This window comes from Arachis ipaensis, chromosome B8 (assembly GCF_059453495.1).
Source record: "Arachis ipaensis isolate K30076 ecotype BB chromosome B8, ASM5945349v1, whole genome shotgun sequence".
Taxonomy (NCBI): Eukaryota; Viridiplantae; Streptophyta; class Magnoliopsida; order Fabales; family Fabaceae; genus Arachis; species Arachis ipaensis.
In genome coordinates this window covers 43,874,523-43,896,670 of record NC_142443.1, presented here as the reverse complement: position 1 = coordinate 43,896,670, position 22,148 = coordinate 43,874,523, and the positions used below count along the sequence as shown (strand labels likewise).

General features: G+C 39.5%; 2 non-coding genes across 2 annotated transcripts; one reads left to right on the top strand and one right to left on the bottom strand.

Annotated features, from left to right (window-relative positions):
- Positions 1 to 629: 629 nt before the first annotated feature.
- Positions 630 to 733, top strand: LOC148547858 (small nucleolar RNA R71). Its single transcript, XR_015898782.1, has one exon. It is a non-coding gene; the product is annotated as a small nucleolar RNA R71 (small nucleolar RNA).
- Positions 734 to 19,613: 18,880 nt separating this feature from the next.
- LOC148547857 (small nucleolar RNA R71) lies at positions 19,614 to 19,717 on the bottom strand. Its single transcript, XR_015897200.1, has one exon. It is a non-coding gene; the product is annotated as a small nucleolar RNA R71 (small nucleolar RNA).
- Positions 19,718 to 22,148: the final 2,431 nt, after the last annotated feature.

Sequence of the window (22,148 nt, the reverse complement as noted above, 5' to 3'; positions counted from 1 at the left end):
TAAAGTTTTTCAACTCACTTATGTCCTGACCCATGTTTGCAAGCACTCCTTCTATCCTGTTTAATTGATCTTGAAATTGTTGGTTCGGATTAGGTTGGGTAGGTTGATTATTTTGGCCATGATATGATGGTTGGGAGTAAGTGTTTTGTGTGGCTTGGTATGATCTTTGGTTGGAGTTTTGGTATGTGGAATTGTTATGTTGGTTGTGGTTGTAAGGTTTGTGGTTTTATGGTTGGGTTTGTTGGTTCCCCCACCCAAAGTTTGGGTGGTTTTTCCATCCTGGATTGTAAGTGTTGGAATGTGGATCATATGATTGCCTTTGTTGGTTTCCCACATAGTTGGCCTCTTCCCAATCACCTCCTTCAGTGCTTACTTCCTCTTGATCTTGTGTGTGTATTGCAGCCACTTGCTTTGTTTCTAATTTCCTGGTGAGCTCTGCTAGTTGCTTGGCAAACACCTTATTTTGGGCTAAAATGGTATCAACATGGTTCAGCTCCATGACTCCCTTAGTGTTGTGTCTCTCTGATGCATAGTAGTACTCATTCTCAGCCACTGTCTTAATCACTTCAATGGCTTCTTCCACAGTCTTTTTCCTGTTCAATGAACCTCCTGATGAATGGTCATGGAACATGTCTGGTGGGCATTTCCTTGTCAAATCCTTGAACCTCTCCCATGCCTCGTAGAGAGTTTCACCATCTTGTTGTCTAAACGTCTGAACCTCAGATCGAAGCCTATTGACCTTTTGTGGGGGTAGAAACGTGCCAGAAACTTGCTTTCCACCTCATCCCAGGTTGTTAGGCTCCCCCTTGGGAATGATTCCAGCCACTTAGCTGCCTTGTCCCTAAGTGAAAATGGGAACAAGAGCAGTTTATAGGTATCTTCCTGGACTCCATTGGACTTCACAGTGTCGCAAATTCTCAGGAATTTTGTGAGATGTTGGTTTGGATCTTCATTAGCACTCCCACCAAATGAACAATGATTCTCCACAAGTGATATTAGCTGTGGTTTGAGTTCAAAATTGTTGGCCTGAATGGGTGGTTTCTGAATGCTGCTACCACAATTCCCAGAGGTTGGGTTTATGTATGAACTAAGAACCCTCCTCTCAGGAATGGCATTGTTTCCATCATCCCTCTCATGGTTGTGAACTTCTCTATCCATGTTGAGATCTAAAGCTTCCTCAAAATTGTCCTCAGATTCTCCTTCAGATTCCTCTTCTCCCAGTACTCTCTTCCCTCTTGCTTCCCTTCTAAGTCTATGAAGGGTCCTCTCTGGTTCGGTATATGGAGGAGTTGATGTCTCTCCTCTCCTACCTGTCATACAAGAACACAGCACAGGCAACAAACAAGTGAAATACTCTTGGTTAATGGAAGAGTATGGTTAGAGTAGTTGAGGAATTAATTCAAATAGTTAGTGAGTTAGTGAGTTAGTTGCTTGAATTTAAAGGCATAAAGAAAGAAAGCATGTAACAGAGTGCAGAAATTAAAAATTCAACAAGTAACTTGAACTGAATTAACAAAGCAAGAAAAATGCTCAATCTAGTTAACTTCCAATTTGAGAATTGTCAATCGAAAACCAATCCCCGGCAACGGCGCCATAAACTTGATGCGCATAAACTTGTTATGCTACGATTTAGGAAATTGCACGATCGGCAAAATTCCTTCCGGCAAGTGCACCGGTTATCGTCAAGTAAAAACTCACAATAGAGTGAGGTCGAATCCCACAAGGATTGGTTGAATGAGCAATTCGGATTAGAAGTGTGTCTAGTTGAGCGGAATCAAGAATTAGATGAGAATTGCGGAATGTAAAATTGGCGGGAAACGTAATGGCAAGAAATTGAAATGGCGGAATCTTAAATTGCATGAATTAAAGAGCAGAAGCTAAATTGCTGAAATTAAAAGGGAATGGGGGTGATTGCATGAATTGAGTTGCAGAATGTAAAGAGAAAGTGGAAATCAGAGATGGGGAATTCATTGGGTTATAGGAGATATTGAGATCTCCGAATCAAAACATGTTTATCTCTTCCTCAACCAATGCGTTCATTGAATTTTGCTTGGCAATCTTATATGATTGGATCCCAATCCCTTGGCTCACCAATTCTCTCTAAAAACAAACAAATTCCCAATCCCTTGGTTTAAATGTTCATAAGAAGAGATGATGCTCGATCACTGATTATACCACACAGTTTCATGAACCACAATTTGGTAGGATTACATGTCACAATATCCATCCAAACCCCAATCCAATTCACTGTGAGAAAGCTTCTCTAGCATGAATCCTCCATTCCTTTCCCAAGGTTCCGAAGGATTCCAATTATGAGTAGTTTCTTTCCCAAGACAACTACCCAATGGAATTAGATCGAGAAGCTTTCTAACAAAATTCAAGAGAAAAGATTGAAGAAGAAGATAAACTATTATTGATTCATTGAATTACAATAGAGCTCCCTAACCCAATGAAAGGGGGTTTAGTGAGTCATAGCTCTGAATTCAATTACAAAGGTATGAAAACTAGCAAAAAAATGAAAAGGTAAAAGTCCTTCCTAACTTAAATTCTATCCTATTTATACACTTTCTATATTGAGCTTCTGTTGTGTTTCTTGGGCTTTGAGGCCTCTCCCTGCTTTCCTTTTGCTTTGGGTTTATGATCCATAATCTTGATGAGGCTGCTGATCCACATTCTGTAACATTCATTGAGCCAACTTAGTGATAATCAAGTAATGACACATGACTCAACAAATTGAAATTCCAGACTCATCAATCCTTCAGGCCCAATCCCATAAACCATGATATTCAATTGGGTTTCATACCAGAGTAAGTTTAAGTTAATGTTTGTGCTCAAAAGCTAACTTAAACTGCAATATTTTTGGCCCAGAAACCTTTTCCAATAGTGGCGTTTAAGTTGCAGTTTAAGCTTAAACTGCAGCTTAAACGCCAGACACTTCCAGTGATGCCTTTTGTGGAAGCACGTTTAAGCTTCAGCTTAAGGTTAAACTGAAGCTTAAACGTGGAAATGGAAGAAGGCAGCCCTGGAGGGTAAAGTAGTCGAACACGTTTAAGCTTCAGTTTAAGGTTAAACTGAAGCTTAAACGTGGAGATAGGAAAGGCAGCCCTGGAGGTCGAACACGTTTAAGCTCCAGTTTAAGGTTAAACTGGAGCTTAAACGTGGGAATAGAGAAAGCCATCCTGGAGGTCGAACACGTTTAAGCTCCAGTTTAAGGTTAAACTGGAGCTTAAACGTGGAAGTGGAGAAAGCAACCCCTGGAGGTCGAACACGTTTAAGCTCCAGTTTAAGGTTAAACTGGAGCTTAAACGTGGAAATGGAGAAAGCAACCCTGGAGGAGAAAACTTGGTCGAACACGTTTAAGCTCCAGTTTAAGGTTAAATTGGAGCTTAAACGTGGAATTGGCTCCCTGGTGCATTTCCCATTTCTGGCGTTTAACTTCCAGTTTAAGGTTAAACTGGAGGTTAAACGCCACTTTCACCCTTTCCTCAGCTTTCATGATTTTGGTAGTTTAAGTTCCAATTTAAGCTTAAACTAGAACTTAAACTCCACATGTGATATTCAAGCTTCCTTTATTGATTTTGTTGCTTCCTTGCCTAGCCTCTTCTTCCCTGAAATCATCCAAACAATTGCATCAAAGTCTTGCAAAATTTCATGAGAAATCTTCCATTCATAGCATTCAAGTAATATAACTAAAAACTCATGGAATTTGCATCAAAATCATACTGTTTGGATGGTTCATTGCTTTGTTATTCATTTAACCATTCTTGGTTACTTTAAGCTCAAGAAAATGCATAAAACAACTAAAACTAACAGAAAAATGCTAGTGAAACTCGCTTAAGATGCCTTGGCATCACTCATTTAGCTGGAGCAATTGTTTTTCTCCTGCTAATTTGGCATCAAAGTTTAGGAATCTGGTTGCCCAGTAGGCCTTATGTTCCAGTTCCACGGGCAGGTGACATGCCTTACCATACACGAGTTGGTATGGAGAGGTCCCTATAGGGGTCTTGAATGCTGTCCTGTAAGCCCACAGAGCATCATCCAAGCTCCGTGCCCAATCCTTTCTACGGGTATTTACTGTCCATTCCAGGATTCTCTTTAATTCTCTGTTAGTGACTTCAGCTTGCCCATTGGTTTGTGGATGATATGGAGTATCCACCTTGTGGTGAATCCCATACCGAACCATGGCAGAGTAAAGCTGTTTATTGCAGAAGTGAGTGCCCCCATCACTAATGAGTACTCTAGGGACACCAAACCTGCTAAAGATATGTTTCTGGAGGAACTTCAGCACTGTTTTAGTATCATTGGTGGGTGTGGCAATGGCCTCAACCCATTTTGATACATAGTCAACTGCTACCAGAATATAAGTGTTTAAGTATGATGGTGGGAAAGGTCCCATGAAGTTAATTCCCCATATGTCAAACAACTCAATTTCCAGGATTCCTTGTTGAGGCATGGCGTAACCATAAGGCAGATTACCAGCTCTTTGGCAACTGTCACGGTTACGTACAAACTCTCGGGAATCTTTATAGAGTGTGGGCCAATAGAAGCCACATTGGAGGACCTTGGTGGCTGTTCGCTCACCTCCGAAATGGCCTCCATATTGAGATCCGTGGCAATGCCACAAGATCCTCTGTGCTTCTTTTCTAGGCACACACCTACGGATAATTCCGTCTGCATATCTCTTAAAGAGATAAGGTTCATCCCACAAGTAGTACTTTGCATCAGTAATTAATTTTTTCTTTTGTACCCTATTGTACTCCTTGGGTATGAACCTTGCAGCTTTATAGTTTGCAATATCGGCAAACCATGGTGTTTCCTGAATGGCAAACAAATGCTCATCTGGAAACGTCTCAGAGATCTCAAGAGAGGGGAGGGGCGTCCCTTCTACTGGCTCTATCCGGGATAGATGATCAGCCACTTGGTTCTCTGTCCCTTTTCTGTCTCTTATTTCTATATCAAACTCTTGCAGAAGCAACACCCATCTAATGAGCCTGGGCTTTGAATCCTACTTTGTGAGTAGATATTTAAGAGCAGCATGATCAGTATACATAATCACTTTTGATCCTACTAAGTATGATCTGAACTTGTCAATGGCGTAAACCACTGCAAGTAATTCTTTTTCTGTGGTTGTGTAATTTTTCTGGGCATCATTTAGAACGCGACTAGCATAATAAATGACATGCAGAAGCTTGTCATGCCTCTGTCCCAATACTGCACCAATGGCGTGATCACTGGCATCACACATTAGCTCAAATGGTAATGTCCAGTCTGGTGCAGAAATGACTGGTGCTGTGACCAGCTTAGCTTTCAGCGTTTCAAACGCCTGCAGGCACTCTGTGTCAAACACAAATGGCGTGTCAGCAGCTAGCAGATTGCTTAGAGGTTTTGCGATTTTTGAAAAATCCTTTATAAACCTCCTATAGAATCCTGCATGCCCCAGAAAGCTTCTGATTGCCTTAACATTGGCAATTGGTGGTAATTTTTCAATTACCTCTATTTTTGCTTGATCCACCTCTATTCCCTTGTTTGAGATTTTATGCCTAAGAACAATTCCTTCAGTCACCATGAAGTGACACTTTTCCCAGTTTAAAACTAGGTTGGTTTCTTGGCATCTTTTCAGAACAAGTTTCAGGTGATCAAGACAGGAGTTGAATGAGTCTCCATATACTGAGAAGTCATCCATGAAGACTTCTAGAAATTTTCCACCATATCAGAGAAAATAGAGGGCATGCATCTCTGGAAGGTTGCAGGCGCATTACACAGCCCAAATGGCATCCTTCTATAAGCAAACACTCCAGATGGACATGTGAATGCTGTTTTCTCTTGATCCTGAAGATCTACTGCAATCTGGTTATAGCCTGAGTAGCCGTCCAAAAAGCAGTAATAATCATGACCTGCTAGTCTTTCTAGCATCTGGTCTATGAATGGTAAAGGAAAATGATCCTTTCTGGTGGCTGTATTGAGCCTTCTGTAGTCAATACACATACGCCACCCTGTAACTGTTCTTGTAGGAACCAGTTCATTTTTTTCATTATGAATCACTGTCATGCCTCCCTTTTTTGGGACGACTTGGACAGGGCTCACCCAGGGGCTATCAGAAATAGGATAAATAATCCCAGCCTCTAGTAATTTGGTGACCTCTTTCTGCACCACTTCTTTCATGGTTGGATTTAGCCGCCTCTGTGGTTGAACCACTGGTTTGGCATTATCCTCCAATAAGATTTTGTGCATGCATCTAGCTAGCTTATGCCCTTAAGGTCACCTATGGACCACCCAAGAGCTGTCTTATGTGTCCTTAGCACTTGAATAAGTGTCTCCTCTTCCTGTGAATTTAAAGCAGAGCTTATGATCACTGGAAAAGTGTCACCTTCTCCCAGAAACGCATATTTCAAGGATGGTGGTAATGGCTTGAGCTCGGGTTTAGGAGGTTTTTCTTCTTCCAGAAGAAATTTCAGAGGCTCTTTCATGTCCTCTGAATCCTCTAAATCAGGCTGAACATCTTTAAAGATGTTTTCCAACTCTGATTCAGGACTCTCAGCCATGTTGACCTCTTCTACCAAGGAGTCAATAAGATCAACTTTCATGCAGTCTTTTGATGTGTTTGGATGCTGCATGGCTTTGACAGCGTTCAACTTGAATTCATCATCATTGACTCTCAGGGTTATTTCCCCTTGTTGGACGTCAATGAGGGATCGTCCAGTTGCTAGGAAGGGTCTTCCTAGAATGAGAGTAGCACTCCTGTGCTCCTCCATTTCCAGCACAACAAAGTCAGTGGGAAAGGCGAATGGCCCAACTCTGACAATCATGTCTTCAATCACGCCTGATGGGTATTTAGTGGAACCATCAGCAAGTTGGAGACATATCCGGGTTGGTTTAACTTCTTCAGTTAAGCCAAGCTTTCTGATAGTAGATGCAGGTATTAGGTTGATGCTTGCCCCAAGATCGCATAAAGCAGTCTTGGTGCAATTACCTTCTAATATGCATGGTATCAGAAAACTCCCAGGGTCTTTAAGCTTTTCAAGAAAGCTTTTCAGAATGACTGCACTGCATTCTTCAGTGAGGAGAACTCTTTCTGTTTCTCTCCAATCCTTTTTATGACTCAAGATCTCTTTCATGAACTTGGCATAAGAAGGTATTTGCTCAAGTGCTTCTGCAAATGGAATCTTTATTTCAAGAGTCCTGAGATAATCTGCAAAGCGAGCAAATTGCTTATCCTGCTCCTTTTTCCGGAGTTTTTGAGGATAAGGTATCTTGGCTTTATATTCTTCAACCTTAGTTGCTGCAGGTTTATTGCCTACAGAAGTGGTTGAAGAAGCCTTTTTAGAGGGGTTGTTATCAGCATTTGTGTGTGTCTGATCCCTCACTGGCAATTGAGTGCCAGAGTTAGAAGCTGGAGTGAAACTGGACGCCAGCTCCTTGTCTGCTCCTGGCATCTGAACGCCAGAACTGTGCCCATTTTGGGCATTCAGCGCCAGATCTTGCCCATTTTGGGCGTTCAACGCCAGATCCTTGCCCATTTCTGGCGTTGAACGCCAGTCCTGCCTTGTTTCTGGCGTTGAACGCCAGTCCTGAGCATGGTCTGGGCGTTCAGCGCCAGCCTTCCACCAATTTTCCGGCGTTTTAGTTCCAGAATTACTTTTTCCTGGGCTCTTTCTGTCCTCAGGTGAATTTTGGGTGGTTTGCTCATTTCTTAGCTTTTTGCTGCCTTGAGGTGGGGTATTTAATGTTTTCCCACTTCTTAGTTGATCTGCTTGGCATTCTTCTGTTATTTGTCTTTATAGCTGTTGCTTTGTTTGCCTAAATTGTTCTTCCATATGTATATTTGCCATTCTTGTCTCTTGTAGCCTATCTTTAAATTCGGCTAGCTGCCTTGTTAGAAAATCCAACTGCTGATTGAATTCAGCAGCTTGTTTTACAGGACTGAGTTCAGCAGTTGCTGTCTTAACCTCTTCTTTCATGGAAGGGTCACTGCTTAGGTACAGATGCTGATTCTTGGCAACTGTATCAATGAGCTCTTGAGCCTCTTCAATTGTCTTTCTCATGTGGATAGATCCACCAGCTGAGTAATCTAGAGACATCTGAGCTCCTTCTGCAAGCCCATAGTAGAAGATGTCTAACTGAACCCACTCTGAAAACATTTCAGAGGGGCATTTTCGTAGCATCTCTCTGTATCTCTCCCAGGCATTATAAAGAGATTCATTATCTCCTTGTTTAAAGCCTTGGATGTCCAGCCTTAGCTGTGTCATCCTTTTTGGAGGGAAATATTGATTCAGGAATTTTTTTGTCAGCTGTTTCCATGTCTTTATGCTGGCCTTGGGTTGGTTATTCAACCACCTCTTAGCTTGATCTTTTACAGCAAATGGAAATAGTAATAGTCTGTAGACATCCTGATCTATTTCTTTATCATGTACTGTGTCAGCAATTTGTAAAAACTGTGCCAGAAACTCTGTAGGTTCTTCCTGTGGAAGACCGGAATACTGGCAACTTTGCTGCACCATGATAATGAGCTGAGGATTCAACTCAAAGCTACTGACTCCAATGGAGGGTATGCAGATACTACTCCCATATGAAGCAGTAGAGGGGTTAGAATATGACCCCAGAGTCCTCTTGGACTGTTCATTTCCGCTTAGGTCCATGATGGAGAAAGGGAGATGGTGTAAAATAGGAAAAATATTTTTATTTATTTATTTATTTATTTCGAAAACAAAATAAATCAAAATAAAATAAATAGAAATGATTGAAAGATTTTTGAAAAAAAATTGAAGAGAGAGAAAGTGGTTAGAAGATTTTGAAAAGGATATGATGATTTTTGAAAAAGGTTTTAAATTTTGAAATAAAAATCTAAATTTTAGAAATAGATTTTGAAAATTTGCTTTTAAAATAGAGAGAAAAGATATTTTTGATTTTTAAGAGGAAAGAGAAAAACAATAAGATGGCACAAGATTTAAAATTTTTAGATCTAATGCTCCTTATTTTCGAAAATTTTGGAGGGAAAACACCAAGGAACACCAAACTTAAAAATTTTAAGATCAAGACACAAGGAAAACTCAAGAACACTTTGAAGACTCACAAGAACACAAGAACATTAAGGAAGAACACCAAACTTAAAATTTTTAGAAAACCAAAATAAATTTTCAAAAATTTTAAGAAAAATCAACAAGAAAACACCAAACTTAAAGTTTGGCAGAGGATTTAATAGAAAAATTATTTTTGAAAAAGGTTTTAATAAGAAAATAAGGATTCTAAAATTTTAACACGACAATAATACGAGACTCTAAACAAAAAGAGAAATTTTTCCTAATCTAAGCAACAAAATAAACCGTTAGTTGTCCAAACGCGAACAATCCCTGGCAACGGCGCCAAAAACTTGGTGCACAAATTGTGAATCACACTTTTCACAACTCGTACCACTAACCAGCAAGTGCACTGGGTCGTCCAAGTAATACCTCACGTGAGTAAGGGTCAAATCCCACGGAGATTGTTGGTTTGAAGCAATCTATGGTTATCTTGTAAATCTTAGTCAGGAAGTCAATTATGTTTATCAGTTGAATTGCGAATAACCAAGAGAGCATAAATTAAAAGTTACTTGTTATGCAGTAATGGAGAATATGTTGGAGTTTTGGAGATGCTTTGTCTTCTGAATCTCTGCTTTCCTCTGCCTTCTAATTCACGCACGCACGTCCTCCTATGGTAAGCTGTATGTAGGGGATCACCATCGTCAATGGCTACATCCCATCCTCTCAGTGAAGAATATGCTCACATGCTCTGTTGCAGCACGGCTAATCATCTGTCGGTTCTCGATCATACTGGAATAGGATTCTTCATCCTTTTGCGTCTATCACTAACGCCCAGCACTCGCGAGTTTGAAGCTCGTCACAGTCATTCGATCATTGAATCCTACTCGGAATACCACAGACAAGGTTTAGACTTTCCGGATTCTCATGAATGCCGCCATCAGTTCTAGCTTATACCACGGAGATTCTGATTAAGGAATCTAAGAGATACTCATTCAATCGAATATAGAACGGAGGTGGTTGTCAGGCACACGTTCATGGTTTGAGGAAGGTGATGAATGTCACGGATCATCACCTTCATCACAGTTAAGCGCGAATGAACATCTTAGATAGGAACAAGCGTGTTTGAATGGAAAACAGAAATACTTGCATTAATTCATCGAGACACAGAAGAGCTCCTCACCCCCAACAATGGAGTTTAGAGACTCATGCCATCAAAGAGTACAAAGTTCAGATCTAAAATGTCATGAGATACAAAATAAGTCTCTAAAAGTTGTTTAAATACTAAACTAGTAGCCTAGGTTTACAAAAAATGAGTAAACTATGATGGATGGTGCAGAGATCCACTTCTGGGGCCCACTTGGTGTGTGCTGGGGCTGAGACTTAAGCAATTCACGTGCATAAGGCCATTTTGGGCGTTCAACGCCAAGTTTGGATCCATTTCTGGCGTTGAACTCTAACTTTTAATCCTTTTTTGGCGCTGGACGCCAGAATTGGGCAGAGAACTGGCGTTGAACGCCAGTTTACGTCGTCTATCCTTGAGCAAAGTATGGAATATTATATATTGCTGGAAAGCCCTGGATGTCTACTTTCCAACGCAATTGGAAGCACGCCATTTCGGGTTCTGTAGCTCCAGAAAATCCACTTTGAGTGCAGGGAGGTCAGAATCCAACAGCATCAGCAGTCCTTTTTCAGCCTGAATCAGATTTTTGCTCAGCTCCCTCAATTTTAGCCAGAAAAATACCTGAAAAATTACAGAAAAACACACAACTCATAGTAAAGTCCAGAAATGTGAATTTTTCCTAAAACCTAATGAAAATAAACTAAAAACTAACTAAAACATACTAAAAACTATATGAAATTAACCCCAAAAAGCGTATAAAATATCCGCTCATCACCTGCCTTGTTTCTGGCGTTGAACGCCAGTCCTGAGCATGGTCTGGGTGTTCAGCGCCAGCCTTCCACCAAATTTCCGGTGTTTTAGTTCCAGAATTACTTTTCCATGGGCTCTTACTGTCCTCAGGTGAATTTTGGGTGGTTTGCTCATTTCTTAGCTTTTTGCTGCCTTGAGGTAGGGTATTTAATGTTTTTCCACTTCTTAGTTGAACTGCTTGGCATTCTTCTGTTATTTGCCTTGACAGCTGCTGCTTTGTTTGCTTAAACTGTTCGTCCATATGTATATTAGCCATCCTTGTCTCTTGTAGTCTATCTTTGAATTCGGCTAACTGCTTTGTTAGAAAGTCCAATTGCTGATTGAATTCAGCAGCTTGTTTTACAGGACTGAGTTCAGCAGTTGCTGTTTTAACCTCTTCTTTCATGGAAGGGTCACTGCTTAGGTACATATGCTGATTCTTGGCAACTGTATCAATGAGCTCTTGAGCTTCTTCAATTGTCTTTCTCATGTGGATAGATCCACCAGCTGAGTAATTCAAAGACATCTGAGCTCCTTCTGCAAGCCCATAATAGAAGATGTCTAACTGAACCCACTCTGAAAATATTTCAGAGGGGCATTTTCGTAGCATCTCTCTGTATCTCTCCCAGGCATCATAAAAAGATTCATTATCTCCTTGTTTGAAGCCTTGGATGTCCAACCTTAGCTGTGTCATCCGTTTTGGGGGAAAGTATTGATTCAGGAATTTTTCTGTTAGCTGTTTCCATGTCCTTATGCTGGCCTTAGGTTGGTTATTCAACCACCTCTTAGCTTGATCTTTTATAGCAAATGGAAACAGTAATAGTCTGTAGACATCCTGATCTATTTCTTTATCATGTACTGTGTCAGCAATCTGTAGAAACTGTGCCAGAAACTCTGTAGGTTCTTCCTGTGGAAGACCGGAATACTGGCAACTTTGCTGCACCATGATAATGAGCTGAGGATTCAACTCAAAGCTACTGACTCCAATGGAGGGTATGCAAATGCTACTCCCATATGAAGCAGTAGAGGGGTTAGAATATGACCTCAGAGTCCTCCTGGACTGTTCATTTCCACTTAGATCCATGATGGAGAAATGGAGATGATGTCAAGTAAAAATTTTATTTTTATTTATTTATTTATTTGTTTATTTCGAAAATAATTAAAATAAAATAAAAAAATAGGTGAAGATTTTTGAAAAAAAATAAGGAGAGAGAAAGTGGTAAGGAAGTTTTGAAAAAGATATGATTTGGAAAAGATTTTAAATTTTGAAAAAAAATCTGCATTTTTTTTTAAAATAATTTTCGAAAATTGTTTTAAAATTAGAGAGAAAAGATATTTTTGAATTTAGTGAGAAAAGAGAAAAACAATAAAATAGCACAAGATTTAAAATTTTTAGATCTAATGCTCCTTGTTTTCGAAAATTTTGGAGGGTAAAACACCAAGGAACACCAAACTTAAAATTTTAAGATCAAGACACAAGGAAAACTCAAGAACACTTTGAAGACTCACAAGAACACAAGAACATGAAGAAGGAACACCAAACTTAAAATTTTCGAAAATCAAAGGGAAATTAACTAAGAAACACCAAACTTAAAGTTTGGCACAAAATTTAATAGAGAAAATATTATTTTTGAAAAAGATTTTTAAAAAGAGTGTACCAAACTGCCACGGACTTAGACTAACGCTCTAGCCAATTGGGCAGTAAAAGTAACACTTGTTTTGAAGAGGGATATTTTTTACTAAGAACAATAATAAGAGACTTTAAACCAAAAAGAAAAATTTTCCTAATCTAAGCAACAAAATAAACCGTCAGTTGTTCAAATACGAACAATCCCCGGCAACGGCGCCAAAAACTTGGTGCACGAATTGTGAATCACACTTTTCACAACTCGTACCACTAACCAGCAAGTGCACTGGGTCGTCCAAGTAATACCTTACGTGAGTAAGGGTCGAATCCCACGGAGATTGTTGGTTTGAAGCAATCTATGGTTATCTTGCAATTCTTAGTCAGGAAGTCAATTTTATTTATCATTTGAATTGCGAATAAACAAGAGAGCATGGGTTAAAGGTTACTTGTTATGTAGTAATGGAGAATATGTTGGAGTTTTGGAGATGCTTTGTCTTCTGAATCTCTACTTTCCTCTGTCCTCTGATTCACGCACGCACGTCCTTCTATGGCAAGCTGTGTGTTGGGGCATCACCGTTGTCAATGGTTACATCCCCTCCTCTTGTGAAAATGGTCCAAATGCTCTATCACAGCACGGCTAATCATCTGAGGTTCCCGATCATGCTGGAATAGGATTCACCCTCCTTTTGCGTCTGTCACTACGCCCAGCACTCGCGAGTTTGAAGCTCGTCACAGTCATTCAATCCCTGAATCCTACTCAGAATACCACAGACAAGGTTTAGACTTTCCGGATTCTCATGAATGCCGCCATCAATCTAGCTTATACCACGGAGATTCTGATTGAGGAATCTAAGAGATATTCATTCAATCTGATGTAGAACGGAGGTTATTGTCAGACACACGTTCATGGATTGAGGAAGGTGATGAGTGTCACTGATCATCACCTTCTCCATAGTTAGGCGCGAATGAATATCTTAGATAGGAACATGCATGTTTGAATGGAAAACAGAAATACTTGCATTAATTCATCGAGACACAGCAGAGCTCCTCACCCCCAACAATGGAGTTTAGAGACTCATGCCGTCAAAGAGTACAAAGTTCAGATCTAAAATGTCATCAGATACAAAATAAGTCTCTAAAAGTTGTTTAAATACTAAACTAGTAGCCTAGGTTTACAGAAATTGAATAAACTATAACAGATGGTATAGAGATCCACTTCTGGGACCCACTTGGTGTGTGCTGGGGCTGAGACTTAAGCAATTCACGTGCATAAGGCCATTTTGGGCGTTCAACGCCAGGTTTGGATCCATTTCTGGCGTTGAACTCCAACTTTTAATCCTTTTCTGGCGCTGGACGCCAGAATTGGGCAGAGAACTGGCATTGAACGCCAGTTTACGTCGTCTATCCTTGAGCAAAGTATGGACTATTATATATTGCTGGAAAGCCCTGGATGTCGACTTTCCAACGCAATTAGAAGCACGCCATTTCGAGTTCTGTAGCTCCAGAAAATCTACTTTGAGTGCAGGGAGGTCAGAATCCAACAGCATCAGCAGTCCTTTTTCAGCCTGAATAAGATTTTTGCTCAGCTCCCTCAATTTCAGCCAGAAAAATACCTGAAATTACAGAAAAACACACAACTCATAGTAAAGTCCAGAAATGTGAATTTTTCCTAAAAACTAATGAAAATAAACTAAAAACTAACTAAAACATACTAAAAACTATATGAAATTAACCCCAAAAAGCGTATAAAATATCCGCTCATCACCCGACAACGGCGCCAATGTTCCGAGGGTTACCTGAAACTGGAGGTCGATCTCGGATGAGATCTTCTGTACTGGTCGGAGAGGACGTGTCCGGCTGGCTGATGGCGGCCAGAGCTGTTGTGTCCGACTTGTTGGATTGACTGCACTACTGATCCTTGGCCACCGGAGGGTGGGGGGTACCTGCAAGAGACTCCGATGCTTAAGTTAGCACGGGTATTAAGCAGGTTTTTAGTAGAATCAGAGTATGAGTTATACCTGGGTGCTCCAGTGTATTTATAGTAGTTGTAGAGTGACCTTTCTAGATAAGATAAGTTAGTTATCTTATCTTTATCTTTGAGTCGAGGTCAGCTTATCTTCAAGGGAACCGCCCTTATCTCTATAGGCTTGGACAGCCTTTGGATTTGGGTCGTGTTCCTCTACTTTGGGCCCTTTATGGGCTTTCCTGTCGATTTGGCCGAGTTCTTTGAGAAGAAGTCGGTCCGCTTAACCTGAAGAGGTCAGTTGCTTTGTCGTCGATCCCAGGTCGGATAGCTCGACCTAGGGTATGAACAGTTCCCTTGAAGATAAGCTGACCTCACCCAAAGATAAGATAAGATAAGATAACTAACTTATCCTATCTAAAAAGGTCACTCTACACCATTATAAATACACTGGAGCACCCAGGTATAACTCATACTCTGATTCTACTAAAAACCTATTTAATACCCATGCTAACTTAAGCATCGAATCTCTTGCAGGTACCCCCACCCTCCGGTGACGAAGGATCAGCAGTGCAGCTAGTCCCACAAGTCAGACACGACAGCTCCGGCTGCCACCCACCACCCGGACACGTCATCTCCGACCAGCACAGAAGATCTCGTCCGAGATCGACCTACAGTTTTAGGTAACCCTCGGAACAATGGATATGTCGGGTGTTTCCTCTTTTCCCTCGACATGATATACTTCTTTAAGATATCTTTTGCAAGATAATTTAGAGATCCCTCCTCCCGCAAATCCTCCTTGTATCATGTGGACGTGTCTCTCTGGTGTACGAGGTGGTCGCTCAGTTCGTCCGATCTAATTTCCCTTCTCTTACCAATTTTTCTATGACATTTTTTAAGTCGAAGTATTCGTTGGTGGAATGTCCATAGATTCGATGGTATTCACAGTATTCAGTCCGATTTTTTCCTTCTTTTTTGCTTTTGAGTGGTCAAGCTGGGGTATTTTTTCAGTATGGCAAACTTCTCTGTAGACATCCACAAGGGACACCCGAAGAGGGGTGTAATTGTGGTATTTTTTTATCTTTTCCCCATGTTGATCTTCTTTTTTCTTGGATTCTTTGTCCTTATCTCGGAAGAGTAGGAGAATCCAGATTTTGAGGTCTCTCCTAGTCGAGAGTTTTCTTCCATGTTGATGTACTTCTCTGCTCGTTCTTGCACTTTGTTCAGAGATGTGGGATGCTTGATATAGAGTGGCTAAAAGGTCCCTCCTGCAAGCCATTGATGAGACCCATAATAGCGTCCTCTGTTGGTAGACTTTTGATGAGCGGATAATTTATACGTTTTTTGGCATTGTTTTTACATAGTTTTCAGTATGATTTAGTTAGTTTTTAGTATATTTTTATTAGTTTTTAATTAATATTCACATTTCTGGACTTTACTATGAGTTTGTGCGTTTTTCTGTGATTTCAGGTATTTTCTGGCTGAAATTGAGGGACTTGAGCAAAAATCAGATTCAGAGATTGAAGAAGGACTGCAGATGCTGTTGGATTCTGACCCCCCTGTACTCAAAGTGAATTTTCTGGAGCTACGGAACTCCAAATGACGTGCTCTTAATTGTGTTGGAAAGTAGACATCCAAGGATTTCCAGCAATATATAATAGTCCATACTTTGATTAAGGATAGACGACGTAAACTAGCGTTGAACGCCAGTTCCATGCTGCATTCTGGAGTCAAACGCCAGAAACAGGTTGCAAAGTGGAGTTAAACGCCAGAAACAGGTTACAAACTGGCGTTCAACTCCAAGAAAGACCTCTACACGTGTAAAGCTCAATGATTAGTCCAAGCACACACCAAGTGGGCCCCAGAAATGGATTTCTGCATCATTTACACATTTCTGTAAACCCTAGTAACTAGTTTAGTATAAATAGGACTTTTTACTATCTTTGTAAGGGGATCTTTGATTAGTTTTTATGCTATCTTAGACTTTCATGGGGGCTGGCCATTCGGCCATGCCTGGACCATTATCACTTATGTATTTTCAAACGGTAGAGTTTTTACACACCATAGATTAAGGTGTGGAGCTCTGCTGTTCCTCATGAATTAATACAAAGTACTACTATTTTTCTATTCAATTCAAGCTTATTCCTATTCTAAGATATCCATTCGCACCCAAGAACATGATGAATGTGATGATTATGCGACGCTCATCATCATTCTCACTTATGAACGCGTGCCTGACAAACACTTCCATTCTACATGCAAACAAGCTAGAATGAATATCTCTTAGATATCTAATACAGAGGAACGAGTTCGAGATATTAGAATCTTTGTGGTATAAGTTAGAACCCATGGATGGCCATTCTTGAGATCCGAAAAGTCTAAACCTTGTCTGTGGTATTCCGAGTAGGATCTGGGAAGGGATGGCTGTGACGAGCTTCAAACTCGCGAGTGCTGGGCGTAGTGACAGATGCAAAAGGATAGTAAATTCTATTCCAGTATGATCGAGAACCGACAGATGATTAGCCATGCAGTGACAGCACATTGGACCATTTTCACAGAAAGGATGGGATGTAGCCATTGACAACGGTGATGCCCTACATAAAGCTTGCCATGGAAAGGAGTAGGAATGATTGGATGAAGACAGCAAGAAAGCAGAGGTTCAGAGGAACGAAAGCATCTCTATACGCTTATCTGAAATTATCACTAATGAATTACATAAGTATCTCTATCCTAGTTTATGTTTTATTTATCTTTTAATTATTAAAACTCTATAACCATTTTAATCCGCCTGACTGAGATTTACAAGGTGACCATAGCTTGCTTCAAGCCGACAATCTCCGTGGGATCGACCCTTACTCACGTAAGGTTTATTACTTGGACGACCCAGTGCACTTGCTGGTCAGTTGTGCGAAGTTGTGACAAAGAATTAAGATTATGAACGTGCGTATAAAGTTTTCAGCGCCGTTACCAAGGAATGGAACCGTCACGATTTTTGCGCACCAAGTTTTTGGCACCGTTGCCGGGGATTGTTCGAGTTTAGACAACTGACGGTTCATCTTGTTCTCAGATTAGGTAATTTTATTTTAATTTTAAGCTTTTTATTTCTTATTTTCGAAAAATACAAAAAAAATTTCTTCTTTTTTCGTTTTTCCTAATTAAATTTCAAAAAATAAAAATAAAAAAAAGTTTAATAAAATAATAAAACAAAAAATATTTTGTGTTTCTTGTTTGAGTCTAGAGTCAAGTTTTAAGTTTGGTGTCAATTGTATCTTTTTAATTTTCTAAAAATTATTTTCAAAAATCTCATGCATTGCATTCTTCATGATCTTTAAGTTGTTCTTGGCCAGTCTTCTTGTTTGATCCTCATATTTTCTTGTTTTGTGTCTTTTCTTGTTTTTCATATGCATTTTCAATTTGTTAATGTCTAAAGAATAAAAATTTTTAAGTTTGGTGTCTTGCATGTTTTCTTTTCTTGAAAATTTTTCAAAAATAAGTTCTTGGTGTTCATCTTGACATTCAAAGTGTTCTTGGTGTTCATCTTGACATTCATAGTGTTCTTGCATGCATCACATGTTTTGATCCAAAATTTTCATGCATTGAGTCTTTGGGTTGTTTTTCTCTTTCTTCATTTAAAATTCAAAAATAAAAAAAAAATATCTTTCTCTTATTTCACTCATAATTTTCAAAAATTTGATTTGATTTAGTAAAAAATTTTTAAAATTTAGTTATTTCTTATGAGTCAAATCAAATTTTCAATTTAAAAATCTTATGTTTTTCAAATCTTTTTCAAAAATCAAATCTTTTTCATTTTTCTTTCATAATTTTCGAAAATTACAAAATGATTTTCAAAAATCTTTTTCTTATTTTGTTTCATAATTTCAAATCTTTACTAACAATTAATGTGATTGATTCAAAAAAATATTAAGTTTGTTACTTGCCTAGTAAGAAAGGTTCAATCTTTAAACTCTAGAATCATATCTTTTTAGTTTCTTGTTAGTCAAGTAATTAACTTTAATTTTCAAAATCAAATCTTTTTAAATTTTTTTTCAAATCTTTTTCAAATTAAGTTTCAATCACATCTTTTTCAAAATCAATTTCAAAATCTTTTCTAACTTCCTTTCTAACTTCTTACCTTTTTAAAATTGATTTTCAAATTTTTTTTAATCAATCCTATCTTTTTGTTTCAATCATATCTTTTTCAAAACTACCTAACTAATTATCTCTCTCTAATTTTCGAAAATCCCTTCCCCCTTTTTCAAATTTCTTTTTTTTATTAACTAATTGTTTTAATTTTTAATTTAATTTGATTTCAATTTTAATTTCAAAATTTAACTTTAAATTTTATTTTTAATTTAATTAATTTTTGAAATTCCCTCTCTCTCATCTCCTTCTAATTATTTATTTATTTACTAACACTTCTCTTCATCTCAAAATTCGAACCCTCTCTTCCTCTTGGTGTTCGAATTTCTCTTCTTCTAGTCTTCTATTCTTATACTCACATAAAGGAATCTCTATAATGTGACATAGAGGATTCCATATTTTCCTTTGTGTTCTCTTCTTTTTCATATGAGCAGGAACAAGGATAAGAACATTCTTGTTGAAGCTGATCCTGAACCTAAAAGGACTCTGAAGAGGAAGCTAAGGGAAGCTAAAGCACAACTCTCTGGAGAAAATCTGACAGAAATTTTCGAAAAAGAAGGAGACATGGCCGAAAATAATAACAATGCAAGGAAGATTCTTGGTAACTTTACTGCACCAAATTCCAATTTACATGGAAGAAGCATCTCAATCCCTGCCATTGGAGCAAACAATTTTGAGCTTAAACCTCAATTAGTTTCTCTGATGCAACAGAACTGCAAGTTTCATGGACTTCCATCCGAAGATTCTTTTTAGTTCTTAACTGAATTCTTGCAGATCTGTGATACTGTTAAGACCAATGGGGTTGATCCCGAGGTCTACAGGCTTATGCTTTTCCCATTTGCTGTAAGAGACAGAGCTAGAGTATGGTTGGACTCTCAACCTAAAGATAGCCTGAACTCTTGGGATAAGCTGGTCACGGCTTTCTTAGCCAAGTTCTTTCCTCCTCAAAAGCTTAGCAAGCTTAGAGTGGATGTTTAAACCTTCAGACACAAAGAAGGTGAATCTCTCTATGAAGCTTGGGAGAGATACAAGGAACTGACCAAAAAGTGTCCTTCTGACATGTTTCAGAATGGACCATCCTGGATATATTCTATGATGGTTTGTCTGAGTTATCAAAGATGTCACTGGACCATTCTGCAGGTGGATCCATTTACCTAAAGAAAACGCCTACAGAAGCTCAAGAACTTATTGATATGGTTGCAAATAACTAGTTCATGTACACTTCTGAAAGGAATCCTGTGAATAATGGGACACCTATGAGGAAGGGAGTTCTTGAAATTGATACTCTGAATGCCATATTGGCTCAGAATAAAATATTGACTCAGCAAGTCAATATAATTTCTCAGAGTCTGAATGGATTGAAAGAATCATCCAACAGTACTAAAGAGGCCTCTTCTGAAGAAGAAGCTTATGATCCTGAGAACCCTGTAATAGCAGAGGTGAATTACATGGGTGAATCCTATGGAAACACCTATAATCCCTCATGGAGAAATCATCCAAATTTCTCATGAAAGGATCAACAAAAGCCTCAACAAGGCTTTAACAATGGTGGAAGAAACAGGTTTAGCAATAGCAAGCCTTTTCCATCATCCACTCAGCAAAAGACAGAGAGCTCTGAGCAGGATCCATCTAGCTTAGCAAACATAGTCTCTGATCTATCTAAGGCCACTCTAAGTTTCATGAAGGAAACGAGGTCCTCCATTAGAAATTTGGAGGCACAAGTGGGCCAGCTGAGTAAAAGGGTCACTGAAACCCCTCCTAGGACTCTCCTAAGTAATACAAAAGAGAATCCAAAAAGAGAGTACAAGGCCATTGATTTAACCATCATGGCTGAACCTACAAGGGAGGGAGAGGACGTGAATCCCAGTGAGGAAGACCTCCTGGGACGTCTAGTGATCAACAAGGAGTTTCCCTCTGAGGAACCAAAGGAATCTGAGGCTCATCTAGAGACCATAGAGATTCCATTGAACCTCCTTATTCCATTCATGAGCTCTGATGAGTATTCTTCTTCTAAAGAGAATGAATATGTCACTGAAGAGCAAGTTGCCAAGTACCTTGGTGCAATCATGAAGCTGAATGCCAAATTATTTGGTAATGAGACTTGGAAAGATGAACCTCCCTTGCTCATCAATGAACTAAGTGATCTGGATCAACTGAGATTGCCTCAGAAGAAACAGGATCCTGGAAAGTTCTTAATACCTTGTACCATAGGCACCATGACCTTTGAGAAGGCTCTATGTGACCTTGGATCAGGGATAAACCTCATGCCACTCTCTGTAATGAAGAAACTGGGAATCTTTGAGGTGTAAGCTGCCAGAATCTCATTAGAGATGGCAGACAACTCTAGAAAATAGGCTTATGGACAAGTAGAGGACGTGCTAGTAAAGGTTGAAGGCCTTTACATCCCTGCTGATTTCATAATCCTGGATACTGGGAAGGATGAGGATGAATCCATCATCCTTGGAAGACCTTTCCTAGCCACAGCAAGGGCTGTGATTGATGTGGACAGAGGAGAGTTAGTTCTTCAACTGAATGAGGACAACCTTGTGTTTCAAACTCAAGGATCTCCTTCTATAACCATGGAGAGGAAGCATGAAAATCTTCTCTCACTGCAGAGTCAACCAAGGCCCCCACAGTCAAACTCTAAGTTTGGTGTTGGGAGGCTTCAACCTTGCTCTGAACATCTGTGAGGCTCCATGAGAGCTTACTGTCAACCTATTGACATTAAAGAAGCGCTTGTTGGGAGCCAACCCAATGTTATCTAATTATATTTATTTATTTTCCATTGTTATTTTATGTTTTCTTTAGGTTGATGATCATGTGAAGTCACAAAAACTACTGAAAAATCAAAAACAGAGTGAAAATAGAATGAAAAACAGCACACCCTGGAGGAGAACAGTCTGGCATTTAAACGCCAGAAACAAGCATCTGTCTGGCGTTTAACGCCAGAAACAGGCACCAAGCTGGCGTTTAACGCTAGAAACAAGCATCTACCTAGCGTTAAACACCAGAACAGAGCATGGAAGTGGCGTTTAACGCCAGAAACAGGCAGAAGTCTGGCGTTAAACGCCAGGATTGCATGTATAGGGCGTTTTACACGTCTAAAGGGTACATGGATCAAAAAAATCCTTGACACCTCAGGATTTGTGGACCCACAGGATCCCCTCAGGATCTGTGGACCCCACAGGATCCCCACCTAACCCTATTCTCTCCTTTTCACACCTTTTCATAACTCTCTTCCCCAAATGCCCTTCACCAATCACTTCAATCACTCTTTCCCATCATCCCCTCACCACTCACATCCATCTTCTCTTCCCCATAAACCCCACCTACCTTCAAATTCAAAATATTTTTCCTCCCAAACCCAACCCTAAATGGCCGAACCCTAAACCCCTCATTCCTTTTTCTATTTCACACAACACAACCCTCTCTTCTTCTACTTGGCCGAAACCTACTCCCTCTCCTCCATTTCTCTTCTTCTTCTACTTCTTT